Source organism: Schistocerca piceifrons, chromosome X (genome assembly GCF_021461385.2).
Source record: "Schistocerca piceifrons isolate TAMUIC-IGC-003096 chromosome X, iqSchPice1.1, whole genome shotgun sequence".
NCBI lineage: Eukaryota > Metazoa > Arthropoda > Insecta > Orthoptera > Acrididae > Schistocerca > Schistocerca piceifrons.
In genome coordinates this window covers 166,264,527-166,273,118 of record NC_060149.1, presented here as the reverse complement: position 1 = coordinate 166,273,118, position 8,592 = coordinate 166,264,527, and positions in this window count along the sequence as shown.

Here is an 8,592-nt window from a genome sequence, read left to right as displayed (position 1 = left end):
AACGACTGCCATTTGGGTGTGCATCCACCCCTGCATTGTTTCAGCAATATCTACAAACTGTTTGTGCGTCGGTCCCTTCTGCAGCAAACTATCTGGATGATATTGTGATCTCCGGAAAGACGGAAGAAGAACATTTAGCCAATCTCAGAATATTATTTCAGGTCTTGCGACAAAATGGTCTTCACTTGCGGAAGCATAAATGTGTGTTTTTGCTTGTGACTTACCCTATTTGGGACATGTACTCAATGCCCAAGGCATACATCCCAGTCCAGAGCACCTCCGTGCCATACGACACTTGCCTTCGCCGCAGAATTTGAAGCAGCTACAGAGTGTGCTGGGAAAAATAAATTACTATAATAAATATATGCCACACGCCTCTTCCATTTCAGCTCCGCTTCATCGCTTACGCTGTAAAGGTGTTCCGTTCGTCTGGACGACGAAATGCGAACGCGCCTTTCGCCAGTTGAAAACGGCGTTGCTTTCCAATACTTGCCTTACGCCATTCGATCCCCGGAAGCCCCTTTTGTTGATGGTGGATGCATCGGATTTTGGGATCGGTGCTGTGCTTGCGCACAAAGATGGTTCGCACGATCGCCCTATTGCCTTTGCGTCCAAATTGCTCTCGTATGCGCAACGAAATTATTCACAGATCGAGAAAGAAGCTTTGGCTCTCATATTTGGTGTTACAAAGTTTCATGATTTCTTGTATGGTCGTCACTTTACCATCATCACAGACCACAAACCTTTGACATCCCTTTTTCATCCGAACAAGCCTGTACCTCCACGTACAGCGCAGAAATTCATTCGCTGGTCTATTTTCCTCTCACAGTACCGCTACGATATCTTCTATCGGTCCACTGTTAAGCACGGAAACGCCTATGCGTTGTCCCGTTTTCCTGTTGCTGAGGATAGAGCATTCGATTCCTCCAAACTTGCTTGCATGTTCATTGCTTCGGAAACCGATGACGTGGTCAAATCGTTTCCGATTGATTTTCGTCGTGTAGCTACAGCCACAGCTGCTGACCCTGTCCTTGCTACCATTCTGCGTTTTTTTGCTACGCAATGGCCCTTGTCAAAGTCACAGTTCGAGGATCCACTGGTTCGCCGATTTTTTGCTCACAAGGAGAGACTTTTTGTTCGACGTGGTGTTTTGCTGTTGCGTTCTGATAATCAGTCCAGGGTCGTGGTCCCACGTTCGTTACAGTCCTCTGTCTTACGGCTTCTCCACCAAGGACATTGGGGTATAGTGAGAACGAAACAACTTCCTCGTCAGCACTGTACTTGGTTCGGAATCGATGCTGCGATTACGAATATGTGCTCTTCTTGCATGGCATGTGCCGAACAACAATCCGCACCATCGCGGAAATTCTTTGCATGGCCGAAAGCCACTACCCCTTGGCAACACTTACACATCGATTTTGCTGGTCCCTTCTGGAATGCTCGATGGTTGGTTGTGGTAGATTCATTCAGTAATTTTCCTTTTGTTGTTCGGATGTCTTCCACGACGTCATCTGCCACCATCCAAGCGTTATCCGCTATCTTTTGCATTGAAGGTCTTCCACAGACTATTGTTTCCGACAATGACCCACAATTCATGTCCGCAGAATTTCAGTCATTCTGCAAGGCCAATGGTATTCAACATCTGACGTCCGCGCCATTTTCGCCGCAGTCAAACGGTGCCGCTGAGCGTTTGTTCAGGACTTCCAAGTCACAGATGTTGAAGTTGAAAGAGTCTCATTCTCGGGAGGACGCATTATTGCTCTTTGTCCACGTATCGCTCTCAGCCCCGAGATGGTCGCTCGCCGGCTGAGTTGTTGCACGGTCACCCTCATCGCACCTTGATGTCTTTGCTACATCCGCCGCATCAGGTTCCTGTGCAGCGGCAGACACTTGCTTTTGCCCCAGCGACGTTGTATACTATCGCAACTATCGAGGTTCACAGTGTTGGCTCGAAGGGCGCATTCTTCGCTGCCTCGGCCGCACTATGTATCTGCTTTTGGGGGCCTCTGGTGAGGTGCGTCGGCATCTCAATCAGCTCCCCGTCTGCTTTCAGCGATGGTGCCATCCGGTCAGCGCCCTGGGGACCCATCTACTGGCTCGCCTCATCCCCAGGTGTTACTGACGCTGCCTTCCATTTTGCCCCATGGCGACACGCCGCTGCCTGTTCTCCCGCCGGCGGCGCCCGCAGTGGACGCGTCGCTGCAACCGTCGGGCGCCTCCCTGGGTCACGCGCCGCCGATCGCTTCCCATGACCAGCTGTCCTCCGACATGGAACTCTTGCCCGCTCCGGACCACACGGCGTCTTCGCCCGTCGGGTGCCCCGACCCGATGGAGGTCAACCCTTCGGCCCCTCCTGTCTCTCTACGGGCGCATACACCGCATGTTGGTGTGCACCCTGGAGTAGGTTTTCAGGCGTTTCCTAGCTCCCCTCGGGCCGAATGGCAGGGTGCGGGTGGCACAGCCTCGCCTGTTGTTAGGCTCCCCACCTCGTTGCATACGTCAACATGGGGTCCTCCCCACGGTGGGCAGAAGCCTTATAACACAACCGTACGCCGATTTGTGGGGGAGGAATGTGGTGTCACCGCCAGACACCACACTTGCTAGGTGGTAGCCTTTAAATCGGCCGCGGTCCGTTAGTATACGTCGGACCCGCATGTCGCCACTATCAGTGATTGCAGACCGAGCGCCGCCACACGGCAGGTCTAGAGAGACTTCCTAGCACTCGCCCCAGTTGTACAGCCGACTTAGCTAGCGATGGTTCACTGACAAATTACGCTCTCATTTGCCGAGACGATAGTTAGCATAGCCTTCAGCTACGTCATTTGCTACGACCAAGCAAGGCGCCATTATCATTTGCTATTTATCTTGTGATACATGTACCGTCAGACCGATGTTCACTAATTATGGACTAAAGTTAAGTATTCCAGAAGCTACGTACTTTATTTGCTAGTCTCCATTACTTGACCTGTTCCAGACCTCACGCCAGCCTGCGTGAGCTTAACGCGTGCCTTTCGGCTTCCTCATAATGGCTTGGCTGTCTTGCCAAGCCACAACAATTACAACCTCACTTCCAGCTCATCATTGTTGACATCACTGCTCTATAAACTAACATACCTCAAAATCATGTCCTTGCCACCTACTGTCCTGTTGACTCACCACCCATCACCCCATTCCTTATACATGATACCGACAATATCCTCCTGTCCCTCTGCCACTGTCCTGCAGATTCTAAACCCACCATGCCAATCTTTATACACAAGATCAGCTATATCCTTGCCCACAATTACTTCTATGAGGAGAAGATATAAAGAAGATATAAAAACAAATCTGTATCAAAACCATGGGAACCTACATGGCAACCTTATATGCCCGAGTGTGTCAAAAGCTTTCCTACTTCCTAAATTACCTGTCTCATTCAGGTTTACTGATGATATCTTCGCGATCTAGATACAGGGTCAAGACATACTATTCTCATTCCTCCACTGAATTAACATTATTTCCCTACATATTTCACCTAGTCCTTTTCAGCTCAGTGTTCTGCCCTCCAGAACATTGACCTCTATTCCTCCAATGGCTCTGTTAAATCCTCCATCTATTTAAACCTACCCACTAACAACAGAACCTTCACTTCAATAGCTGCCAGCTCTTCTACACTTAATTGTTGGTATGGATGGTGCCCAGGGCACCAGCTGCAACATGCATGATGGCTGTAATGTGTGTGTCATTGGAAGCAAAGCTCATGCAGTCCATAGCAGTCATGTGGGATATTCAAGTATACCCCCAGACAGCCAGGAGGTGCAGAGAGCTACAGACCACCAGATACCTTGCCAGACAACAGCAATAGGTAGCTAGCTGTATCGCAACACCGCACCTACATCCAGTCACGAGTTACTAGGGGGTCAGCATTTCTCTTCCTGGAGAACAGCTATTTAAGAAAACCCAGGGCCCTCTGTGGACAGTTCCTGTCAACGAGAGCTGGTCAATATGTCCACCTACTGCTTGCAGTCCCTCACTTAAGCTCTCATTGACATGCCATTGGTGAAGACAGTGTAACACAAAGAACTAGATTTCTGCATTGGAAAAAAGCTCTTTGAATATTGGTCATTCCGGTGTTCAGTTCTGGCTTTTGGGAGTTATTTGGAAACAACTCCATATAATTATATTTTGGTTGGAATTGTAGTAGAGGTGGAGCTAATTTATAAGTATAAATTGTGCCGAATAGTCAGTTTCTTTGGGGGGAGGGGGGAGAGGCCAATAAAGAAAAAATGCTATTGGGACTCTCTTCTGCAAAAGTCTCTTGTGCAGTCTCACCACCCCTGGACACCACATCTGTGGTGATGAAATATCTCTTGTCCAGAATACTGAAGGTTTCACTAACACCTTCACAGATAGGCACTACACCAAAAACATGATACACTAATAGATCCATGCTATATTTACACGTGCTCCTAATTCCTCAGTACCATGCTGGACTAATAACCATAAATATATTCATCAGGGCTGCTTTCAACACACCTTTAAATGATGATCATCATTCTCACCTCTTCAACGGTGGTATTTCATAGCTCACACAAGTGACAAAATATATTGCAACATCCTCATGCATCCTAATCCCCCCTACCCTTTCCACTCCAGTCCTGGCATAGGCCTACCTTACAGACATGAGGCAGGAGCCAGCTGCGAAAGCAATCGTGTAATAAATATATCAACACTGGTACAACTTCTTCACAGCCTTTTACGTGAGAATAACCAAAAATTGGCTGTCAATCCAAATGGCTGACTGGCCACTGTTGAACAATGGCCAAGACCAAATGTTTATTACCTACTGGCAGAGCTTGGCTCTGAGCATAACATGCTCTATTCCAACATCCATTCCACAACCTAAAAACTGTAACCCCTCAATATCAGCTTCTCTGAATTGTGGGAGTAGGAATTGTCCTTAAAACACATTTTTCAATCCTGCTACCACATGGTCTCCATGTTTGACAGCTCCTGATTCCAAAACCACTTTAATCGTTTTACTCATGCCTTCTTTCTCTCTCCCTTCACCACTTCAACTGAGTTCAAGCCACATTTACATTAATCTAGACCCACACTGTCTGCTCAATGCTCTTCCTCTGATCTAACCACCTGCCACCCTTGCAACACACACCACTTGCTTCATCGTGTGCCAAAAGTAACTAACGCCTGGTGTCTGGTAATTGTATTTAGAAGAATTGTTTGTTCATGCTATTATTTCAACAAGGTAGTTAATTAACAGGCCATGCATCGGCAAAGATGGAAATGACTCACCTGAACAAATCCATAAATTGGATAAAGGGTACAAAAATCTTAAAGAGATTACAGCAAAATTATGTCAGTTTTTTATGATCTATTGTGCACAAGTATGTGCACAGTCACATCTGTGTAATGTGCTGAGAAACAGATTTTGTAAAGCAAACCACCTTTATGATGACACACAGTTGGTGAGAATTTTGTAGGGGGGCAAAAAAAAAAAAAACTGTCTCACAGCAAAATTGATCTAATAACACCAGCAGTATTCCCTGGCTTGTGAGGATGGGATTTGTTCTAAGAAAATTGGAATTTCACAACAACTGAAGAAAACATACGTTATTGCACTCTCTGAACATTCAATTAAATACCTAGGAATTACAATTATGAAGAACTTAAATTGGAAAGAACATACAGAAAATGTCGTGGGGTAGGTGAACGAAAGACTGTGATTTATTGGCAGAACACTTAGAAGATGCAACAGATCTACTAAAGAGACTACCAATACTATGCTTGTCCATCCTCTTTTGGAGTACTGCTGTTTGGTGTGGGCTCCTTACCAGATAGGATTAACAGAGTACATTGAGAAAGTTCAAAAAAGAGCAGCACACTTCATATTATCAAGAAATAGGTGAGAGAGTGTCACAGACACAGTACACACGATTTGGGATGGACATAATTAAAACGAAGGTGTTTATCGTTGCAGTGGGACCTCCTCACAAAATTTCAGTCACCAGCCTTCTCCTCCGAATGCAAGAATATTTTTTTGACACTGATCTACATAGGGAGAAACCATCATCATAATAAAATAAGGGAAATCAGAGCTCGAATGGAAAAATATAGGTGTTTGTTTTTTCTATGCACTGTTTGGCAGTGGAATAATAGAGAATTATTGTAAAGGTGGTTCAATGAACCTCCTGCCAGGCAATTAAGTGTGAATTGCAGAGTATCCACATAGATACAGATGTAGATTTATATCTACACACCTTGTAGCAAAATTAATTCCAGTTCAACAAGTACACTTTGAACTTTGGTTTGAATCCAGTGATATTAAATAATAGTTTTGCAAATAAATATGCAAATATTACAAAAAGTATCATCCACAGTCTCCATGAAGTATTACCAGCTACATATCTGTATTGCAATTAAAGTTACTGAGTTTGAGCATTGTAATAACACAGCTTTGCTCTAATATATGGGAAAGTTGAATGAAGCTTGGACACAGAAAACAAATTGAAAACATCTGACACCACAAAATTTCATGTTCATGATGAGTCCAATTTAGAAGCAAAAGCTATGCAAGCTCACAACAGACAGTCCTAAAATTCCTACACCATAATCAATGTACCAAAAATGACTGAAGCACACACACATACACACACACACACACACACACACACACACACACACACACACACACCAAGCTGAAGAGGTTTATATCACAGTGACAAATCTTAACATGTGACTGTCATGATATTGAATACTGGACACTGTCCATGTGTTTCTCAACGTTACTCGTGAGCTGCGCTGAGAATTAGATGCTCCTGAAATTCTCTACGTATCTGGGCTATCTCACTTGGGTTTCCACCCCTACCAACATATCACAAGCTATCCAGGAGGGCTGATTGGAAGTAACAGAGTTGCAGATCATGAGAAAAGTGACAAACTCATTACTCTATCAAAATTAACGACCTGAATACTGTTGTACTGCTACTAAATCCAGTTTTTCCATACTTCCTTTTTTGATTTGCCCATTTCCTTAAGTCTTTACTAAGATCTTATTTCTTGCTGTAGAAAAATACCTGGGCCAGTTTGCCATTCTAGTTTCATTTGATATACAAAGTAATTGGATACAAATGTTTAAGGGCACTGCTGCCTGTTGCTTGTTATTCACAACACTACTTTTCGAGTACATTTGCTCTTGAATCTCACATGGTTGGTGGAGAAAACACATTTCTTACTGAACGTTTCATATTAATATGGACCCATATGACTGTTGTGACCTTATAATTATTTACATCACTATTAGACTTCTTAAAACCAGATACTGCTTGTCTTGAAATCACCATAATCTGTTAAGAAAATCTTCCATTTAAAAAAGCATAGATTTGACAAACTTCTGGGCATGCTGCTGGTTTCATTTTGGTCTATATTTTGACAATAATCCTAGTAGTCTACAGAAGGTACTGTGAACAATAATGTTGTTGCGATCAGAGACTGGAATCCAACAATTCATGAGAAATTCACATTCCAGCAAGATGCACAAAAAATGTGTGTTATCAACTGTACCTTCTAAGGTTGAAAGATTGTGCATACTTTTCTTTATCACACCATAAGATCACAGTCTTTTATATTATTTCATACTTTGAAAAAGCACAGAAAGCCGCATGTGGAAGGAGTTATATAAGTTATTGTGCCCTCAATTGTACCTCCAGACATATACTTACCTGTCACAGTTGATAGAATACCTCACATTTCATGGTATCATCATACTAATCCTTGCTTCCAAAATGTTTGCACTGTGCTTATGACAGAAAGTAAGTTAAACTAGCACTGATCCCAGACCCAACAGTACACAACCTGCAAACTAGTGGTACTGCGATCCAACTGTATCATCTGCACACAGCAGGCAGTAGCATGTTTGAGAACAAGAAGGTAGTTGGTGCTTTAGGACTGTGAAAGGACAGCTAGTATAGGCAACCTACAAAATGGTACTGAGGTCTCATTTACCAGAAGAAATATGATGTAGCATCACTGGCAGATTAGAAATGATTAAAACTCTAACCAGTGAGCAAGACAGTGAGGCATTCATCATCCCGTTTTCATCATCCCGTTGTTTGTACAGTGGTGAGAAAGCAACCAATTACATCCAATTACAGTATTACAGGTAAACTTCCAGAGCTTGTCAAGTCACACAAAAACCCTAAGATAAAATTATGATGTGACATGAGCTGCAAAGGACATCTAGAATGGATAGCAGAGGTGGTGATGGAAGCAGCAGAACAGAGACGCTCAGGGAAATTAAATGCAAATCGCTGACAGAAAGGCATTGACATAAGAGATATCCGAAAATCTCAATTTACAGACATGATATTTGAGGTAAACCGAGCAAGATCATGGTGCCATCTTATACCAGGTCTCCCTCCCAAGAGTGCGTTCACACTGTGTGCTGAGCAGAGATGTGCCAGGGCACGCCTGGATATCAAACCCATTGTTTTGCACTGCAGTTTTCACACTGCCAGCACAGTGCCATTCAGATGTTTAGTATTCCTGGTGTGAGTCAGTGGAGCTACACTTCAGCTTCTGCAGCGAATGTATCAG